Source organism: Muntiacus reevesi, chromosome 9 (assembly GCF_963930625.1).
Source record: "Muntiacus reevesi chromosome 9, mMunRee1.1, whole genome shotgun sequence".
Taxonomy (NCBI): Eukaryota; Metazoa; Chordata; class Mammalia; order Artiodactyla; family Cervidae; genus Muntiacus; species Muntiacus reevesi.
In genome coordinates this window covers 64356498-64365488 of record NC_089257.1, presented here as the reverse complement: position 1 = coordinate 64365488, position 8991 = coordinate 64356498, and positions in this window count along the sequence as shown.

Sequence of the window (8991 nt, the reverse complement as noted above, 5' to 3'; positions counted from 1 at the left end):
GAGATGTGAACTCTAATTGCAAGCCAGGAGGTAGGGCAGCCAGGCTTATCCAGTGCCAGTGAAATTGAGAATCGGACATTCCACTTGTCCAATCTTGTCTTAGCTTCTCCACTATTCAAGCCTGATTCTCTGGGGGCTTGGAATGGCCCTCTACATACCCCTGACTCACTCCTGAAAGTTAGAAGGCCCAGCTCTAACCCAAAGCCAGTAACATGCACAATGTTATACAAATGTTACAGAAACAGCCATCCTATTCTAAGGTGGTAGTCATTTCAGTCGTGTCCGACTCTGAAACCCCATGGACTGTAGCCCACAGGCTCTGCTGTTCATGGGATTTCCCAGGCAAGAATACTGGAGTAGGTTGCCATTGCCTCCTCCAGGGAATCTTCCCAACCCAGGGATCAAACCCATGTCTCCTACACTGAAGGTGGATTCTTTACTCGCTGAGCCATTGGGGAAGCCCTTCTAAGATGGTAGATGAAAATATTATCTTCAACCCAAAGTGATCAGGGCCACCAGCCTAGCAACAGAAACCCCCTTCCCCGCCTCCTCCAGCAAACATACTTCCAAGCTCCTGTTTCCCAAGACCACATTCTCTAAGCTGTAGCCTCAAGCTACCTAACAGGGTGATTCAGAAATTCTCTCTCTTGCCCTATCCTTCAGCTGCAGGTGTCACATCCTCTCTGCCGGGTCTCAGTCTGATAACCAGGGAGTGTGAAAACAAACGGAGATAAAATAAATTAAATTTTTGTTTTCAGAGGAGAAATAAATTTTCATTTGAAATTACCTAAAAATACACTGCATAATTTAGGCAGGCACACAAATGACCCAGCAAAGTAAGCTTGCAAAGGCCCCAATGCCTTTGTATTTGGCATCACTGGGCTGGCTCAAAGTTACAGACTCAGATCAACAGAAATATTTTTTACCCCATGCAGCAAATATATCCAGACCCTGCGGAGGCTCCTGGCTCCTGTCTGGCAGCCCACCACGCACAGGCATGAGAAGCTGAGCTGCCCGAAGCAGGAGACGCCCACCCTGGGTGGGAAGAGGGCTGCCAAGTGTGATGGAGACGCAGTGACCAGGGTAAAGTGCGCACGTGCTCTGTCAAAGGGAATCACACAAAGATCCTAGCAACCCCCTCATCCCAAGATGGCGTGCAGGGAACAAAAAAAGAATTTACCCTGCCAAAATAGCCCACACCACTTTTCTTGGGAAATTCAGAAATTTGGCCTTCCCAAATCCACAGCCACTTACAGACTCTGAACTCTTCCTGACCACAGAGGTGAGGTATGTATGCACTTAACATATGCCTAACCACGAGGTAAGTACTTAACGAAAGATAGCACTTAAAATCATTGTTGCTGCTGTTATTATTTCCCCAGACATGCATTCCTCTCTTCCCAGATGTCTTATGTACCTCCTCCCCAATCCCTGGAAAAAAGAGTCAAGGTTAACTGCCCCTCTAGCACATTCAGGGTCTTCAAAGCCAAGCTCCAAGCCGAAACTCTCAGCAAGCAATGCTTCCAGGACTGGGGAACTCAGCCCAGAGTACGCCATGGAGACCCTCGTCACAGAGGCGATGAGAATGCCCTGGTAAGGGCTCCTTCCGTCGGCAGGGGACTATCCTGAGACTCTCCCTTGACCTCTTACCTGGCCACTAGGGTGAGGAGGGATGGGGGAAGAGCTTTGAGAGAGGAGTCTGATGTTTAAATCCAGGGTCCTTTGCAGTTCAGAGAGATTCTGAGCAAGTTAACCTCTCTTGCCCAAAGAAAAAGGAAGAAAACAGGCCCTGCTTACTAAGCACTAGACATTGCATTTTGACCTGTTCCTCAGCTAACAGAGGGTGCTGAACAGGAAGAAGAAGGCTGATTCCTTTTTTGGCTCACTGCCCTCTCTCCCCTCCCAAGGGTACGGCTTCACAGGCACCAGCTGAGGATCAAACGACCACCAAGACCTCCTACCTGCCCTTATTTTCCGAAAGGGTGAAACTGTGTAAGCCCAAGGTCAACAGCATCAACTGTGAGACACACACACTTCCTCCACTGAGCAGAGGAAAATACTCAGGTACAAAGGAGACACTGAGTCAGTCCCAGGTAAGTACTGTCACCAGCACACGGCAAAGAGGCCAGTGCCATGGGGGAGACACGCCTCGGCACCAGCTGAGACCCATGATCTCTCTACTTGTTTTCACAGGTCAGCCCAGCTGCCGACAAGCCAGCTCCCGACATATTTATGCCAAAAACAGGACTCAACACTAGAAAAAGAGGGGGGGACAGAGAGAGATTGAGAGAAAGAAACTACCCAAATAACCTATGCAGAAATGCACAGTTCAGGACACACATGTCTTAACAAACTCAAACGTAAAACTCAGGCCTCAAGATAGCTACCTCACAGCCTAGATAAAGCCTTCTCACTGGCATTTCCCTGGCAAACCCTAACCCTAGTCCTGCTCTTTGACTAGGGTGAGTAACCTCTTTATAAATAGGAATGACGCCCTCTGTGTCCTAGAAGGTCAATGCATTCCAAGAGACTTGAGGAAAAAAGAGATCAGAATTTTTCCCTCTTGCTAATGAGCCAACGGCAAAGCATTAAGGCTTCTCAAATCAGTATCATCAATTAATTATATTCCATTTGAGAGACAGCCTCTTCTCACTACTGTTTATTTCCCTTTATATTTTTTCAGACATATTTCACATACCATAAAACGTTCTCTTGTAAAGCGTACAACTCTGTAGTTTTTAGTATTGCTCACTGCTCCTTAAGTCTAAACTTCAAACTGAAGGACTAGAAAAGAAAGAGAGCAAGAAGGTCTGAATATGATTAAAAATTTTAAAAATGATAATAATAAGTCTTCCATGTAGAGAAAGGTTTCCAAAGCTCAAGTAAGGTAGATTCTGTTCAAAATCTAAATAGTAGGTGTGTCTCTTGAAAATCTTTACCAAACTGAAGTCAGGATTATGTTTCTGGATCTAAGGCAGGGATAGGAAGTAGACGAATCTGCAACTGAATTGAGCCACCTATATCCTTGAAAGATTCTGTGTGTGTGTTAGTTGCTCAGTCATGTCCGATTCTTGGGGCTCCTATGGACTACAGCCCACCAGGCTCCTCTGTCCATGGGATTCTCCTTGTCCATGGGCAAGAATACTGGAGCGGGTTACTATGTCCTTCTCCAGGAATCTTCCTGAGCCAGGTATTGAACTCAGGTCTCTGGCATTGCAGGCAGACTCTTTACCATTTGAGCCACCAGGAAAGCCCCTGAAAGATTCTAGGGCTTATTATTTTGAAAAAAAACCTTCATGGACCCAGGGCCCTGCTTCCCCAGTCCAGAAAACATGTATCACACTGCCCTCTAGCAGTCAGCTTAAGGAATCACATCCAGCTTTCAGCTGAACAGGCATGGAGGTCTCTGCTCATATATGCAAAGGCAGAAGAATTGGTGGGAGGAGGAATTCATACATTATCACCAATGTCCACTAAACATAAAGTTTATCTGAGATAGACTCTGCTTCCCTTCTACCTCAGTCTCTGCTTGAAAACAGGTGATAAATTCTTTTGTTAAGGGGAAAAAATTTGATTAAGATTTTCAAAGTATCTGAATCTCTCAGTCCATTCAGGCTGCTGTAACAAAAATACCATAGCATGGCTTTAATAACAAATATTTCTGACAGTTCTGGAAGCTAGGAAGTCCAAGATCAAGGAACCAGCAGACTTGGTAACTAGTGGGGCCAGTTTCCTGGCTCACAGACAGCTAGCTTCTTGCTGTGCTTTCACATGACCAAAAAAAAAAAGCCAAAAAAAGTAAAGAGATCATTCTTGGGTCTCTTTCATAAGGACTAATCCCATTCTCAAGGGTTTCACCCTCATGACCTAATCACCCCCTAAAGGCCCCACCTCCTAATACCACCAACTTGGGAGCTAGGGTTTCAACAAATGAATTGGGGGTTGGGGGGGGGGGATAAAACACTCAGTCCGTAACAGCCTCTTAAAGTGAGTTCTTCCCAAGAAACAGTGTAAGGCCCCACAAAAATGAAGTTAAAACCTGAACCCATATGGAAATAAAAGCCAGCTGCGGACAAGAGATGTGACAACAGGCTGGAAGTTGAATGTACTTGCTGCCACTCAGAGGAAAGGGACTGACTTCAACACAGTTTACGAGAGGATAAACTCAAAAAGTAGTAACTTAGAGTGGGATCCAGTGTCCACAACCTATATTCCCTGGGGCCTTTTTAAAAAATAAACTTTTTATTCTGGAAAAATTTTAGACTTACAGAAAGTTGTAAAGACAATACAAAGTTACTCTTTACTCCTCACAAAGATTTCCTGACGGTAAACTTACGTGCATTTTTCAAAACTAAGATTAGCAATGGTGTAATTCTATGAAGTAAACTCCAGACTTTATTTGGATTTTACCAGTTTCACCACAATGTTCTACCCTTGGGCCTTTGAAAAACAGGATTACGGCAAGGAGCCAGAGGACCAGATAGGCAGTGTAGAGCCCAGTATAACACTGGGTCCTAGTTCCAACTCTGCCCCATGCTAACTACAGAACCTTCAAGTTTATTTTCTGAGCTGTTTTCTCTCTAAAGTACCTTTTCTTACAAATGCTGATGCTAGACACAAGTTTAGCCTTCATCTCCCTACCTAACCTCTTATCTGAGAGCCACTAACCAACCAGAGAAGAGATATTCCTCACTTAGTAGTGACTTCAGCTGAGACTCCCTAGTTAAGAGAATGAGTCCCCCTGGGATTTTCAGATCTTAAAATTATTTTAATAAAATCCATGCGTCTCTCCAATGCCTGGGGGGCAGAGAGCCTTTCTTCAGGACTGCAGCAGAGAGAATGGCTGTCCCAACAACATTCCTTTTCCCCTTCTTCCTGGGTGCACATTTCTCAAGCTCCTTTGTATTAAGGGGCAGCCATGCAACCAAGCTGTAGCTAACAGGATGTGAGGGGCAGTGTGCCACTTCTAGAGCTTCCCGTAATATCCACCAAGCAACCCTCCAAGCTCTGCTCAGCTCACCAAAATGGCAATGCCCCAAGCAACCTCGGAAGCCATGTCAATGTTGACATCAGCCTGGTCCCTACATGACTGCATGGAGTAAGGATCCCCCTCCCTCTGCCCAGTCTGAAACTTCCCTGGATATGAGTGAGGAGGGAGAGCAAACGGTCACTGTATAAGCCAGTCCATCTGGCTGTCAGCGCAGTTCAGCCTACCCCAACTGATACAGGTATTAAACGTCAATCCCATTAGAGTAAGAGCTTGCTTCTGGATGTGTGCTTAGAACCGCAGGCACAGAGAACAGAGTGGATCACATGCCTGAGTTTAGGACACATTGTCTCATTCATCCTCCTCTGTTTCTCTTTCCCTCCTTCATTCCCCACGCTAGTCCCATTCTGTTCCCTCCCACAGACCCCATTCTAGTGAGTTAAGGTATAAATTCTCCTTTAAAAATGCCTTCTGTGTTTCTGTTGTGTTGTGTTCAATTTACTTAGCTAATTTTTGCTGTAAATTCTGTTATTCTTTACTTTCCTCACCTGGAGTCTATCATGTCCTAGTAGCTGCATCTGACTGCTTTTTATAATATTTCATCATATACGTATACCACATTTTTTACTAATCAATTCCTTTAGAGACAGGCATCTGCTTTCAGCTTCTTGCTACCCAAACTACATATAGATATCCTTATACCTAACTCCTTGTGGATCTGTGCAAGTTTCTCTGAAGGATAAAGCCAGGAGTGGAACTGCTTTGATGAAGGGTATGCACAAACTTAATGCATCAGTTATCTATTGCTGTGTACAAATTACTTCAAAATTTAGCAGCTTAAAACTAATAACAGCCACAGAATGAGAAGAAGTATTTGCAAATCATCTGATAAGAGACTTTTTACCAGAGATATATAAAGAATTCTACGTAAGAGTGTTAATGTGTCGTGTGTGATAAACAACTCAGCTGAAAAAATGAGCAAAGGATTTAAATAAACATTTTCCAAAGAAAATATATAAAGATATTCAACAACATTAGGCATTAGGGAAATGCAAATCAAAAACACAATGACATACCACTTTTATCAATACTTACTGTCTTTTTTATTACAGCTAGCTTTATACCACTAGGATAGCTATAATCAAAAAGACAGAAAATTTAAGTATTGGCAGGAGTTCCCTGATGGTCCAGTGGTTGGGACTTGGCGCTTTCACTGCCATCGCCTGGATTCAATCCCACTGCCATGGCCTGGGTTCAATCCCTGGTTGGGAACTAAGATCCTGAAAGTCATGCAGTGTGGTCAAAAACAGACACAAGAACTGGCAAGGATGTGGAGAAAAGGAAACTTTGTTACGCTGCTTTGGATGTCTGGCAGTTCCTCAAAAAGTAAAACATGGAGTTATCACGCATGCAAGTGTGCTCAGTCGCTTCAGTCATGTCTGAATCTTTGTGACCCCATGGCCTGAACCCCACCAGGCTCCTCTGTCTGTGGGATTATCCTGGCAAGAATACTGGAGTGGGTTGCCATTTCCTCCTCCTGACCCAGGGACTGAACCCTGCAGCTCCTGCATTGCAAGCAGATTCTTTACTGCTGAGGCATCAGGGAAGCCCTGGAGCTACCATATCGAACCAAAAACTCTACTCCAAGAAAAGTGAAAACGTAAGTCCATACAAAAACTTGTGTATGAGACTTTGGAACTCTGGGGGAGAACGTGAGGGTGGGATGTTTTGAAAGAACAGCATGTATATTATCTATGGTGAAACAGACCACCAGCCCAGGTGGGATGCATGAGTCAAGTGCTCGGGCCTGGTGCACTGGGAGGACCCTGAGGAGTCGGGTGGAGAGGGAGGTGGGAGGGGGGATCGGGATGGGGAATACGTGTAACTATATGGCTGATTCATGTCAATGTATGACAAAACCCACTGAAATGTTGTGAAGTGATTGGCCTCCAACTAATAAAATAATATTTAAAAAAAAAAAAAAAAACTTGTGTATGAATATTCATAGCAGTATTATTCACAAGAGCCAAAAAGTGGCTACACATCTATCAACAGACGCATGGATAATTAAAATGTGTTATACCCACACAAGGGAATACTATTCAGCCATAAAAAGGAATGTAATGTTGATACATACTACAACACAGATGAACCTTGAAAACATTATGCTAAGTGAAAAGAGCCACATGTTGTATGACAGTCCATGCACACATTATATGAAATGACTAAAACAGAAAGACTGGCGGTTGCCTAGAGCTGGGGGAGATGAGGACAGGTAGAGAGTGACTGCTAATGGATACAAAGTTCCCTGAATCCAAAATGTTTCAAAATTAACCATGATGAAGTTATAGTTCAAGTCCACGATCTACTATAAATCACTGAATTGTACATGTTAAAGGAGTAAACACTATAGTTATGTGAATTACATCTCAAGATGTTAAAAAAAAATAAACAACTACTATCACAGTTTCTCTGGGTCAAGAATTTGGAGGTGGGTGATTCTGATTCAGGATCTCTCATGACGTGGTGGCCATGTTGTTGATCAGAGCTATGCACAGCTAAAGGCCTGAATGGAGTTGAAGGATCCACTTCCACAGCGGCTCTCACGTGGTCGATAACCTGGCGGGTCTACCAGTGAGGCCTCAATTACTCTTCGCATGGGTCTCTCCCAAGGGCCACATAAGTGTCCTCATGACATAGTAGCCAGCTTCTTCCACAGCAAGTGATCCAAGAGAGTGCAAGGCAGAAGCCTTCAATGTCTTTTTCTGACCCAGTCGCACGTTTCCAGGACATCCTACCAGGTACCAAGGTCAGTTCAGCCCTATTCACTGTAGGAGGGGACGACACAGGGGCTTAACTACCAGGACTCAGGGATCACTGGAGGGCCATCTTGGAAGCTGGCTATCAACACGTGATGGCTAGGAAGACAATGACAACAACAGCTAACAATTTTGTGACACATACTATGTGCCAGGCACTGTTCTAGGCGCACAATAAACCTGTAAGGTAGGTAACATCTCCATTTCAAAGATGAAGAGACTGAAACACAGAGAAGTGGCTTACCAAGGTCGCACAGTTTTAGTAAAAGACATAACTGGGATTCAAACTCAAGACAGTATTCTATCAAAAATTCTGCCAACACTGCATCCCAGATATTACTCATTTTCAGTTACGTGTTGCCCATTTGTTCTCCAGAATGGACGCCCTAGTTGAAATCTCCTGAGTTTTCATTCCCCATGAGAATACAGTCTCTCGCTTACTTTCACTAACAGATACACAGCAGAAACTAAGCAATGCTTTGATTTCTCTCTCTCTAATTACAGGTGGTGATATACTTATTAGCCATTCAGGTTTTCCCTCTAGATTTCACATATTCATATCCTTTGTCTATTCTTGTGTTTTTTCTTTCTGATTTGCAGTAGTTCCTTCTATTCAATCGCTAATAAATGTAATCATTTGTCAGTTTTAGACACTGGTATATTTTCTCCTAATCTATACCTATCTTTAGTTTTGACTACGGGGTGATTTGGTGACTAGAAATCTTTAAATACAAATTAGGCAAAGTTATCAAACCTTATGGATTGTGATTTGGAGATCTAACTTAACAGATTTATCCTTATCCCAAAGTCACAAATACATTCTCACTTTTTTTCTTATTGGCCTTAGTATTTTACCTTTCATTTAGGTAAATTCACTTTGGAACTTATCTTTGCTTTATGTGGTTTAAGGGAGACATTCAACTTTATTTTTGTCCATCAGTTCAGTTCAGTTCAGTTGCTCAGTCATGTCTGACCCTTTGCGACCCCATGAATAGAAGCACGCCAGGCCTCCCTGTCCATCACCTACTCTCAGAGTTTACTCAAACTCATGTCCATCGAGTCGGTGATGCCATCCAGCCATCTCATCCTCTGTCGTCCCCTCCTCCTCCTGCCCCCAATCCCTCCAAGCATCAGGGTCTTTTCCAATGAGTCAACTCTTTGCATGAGGTGGCCAAAGTACTGGAC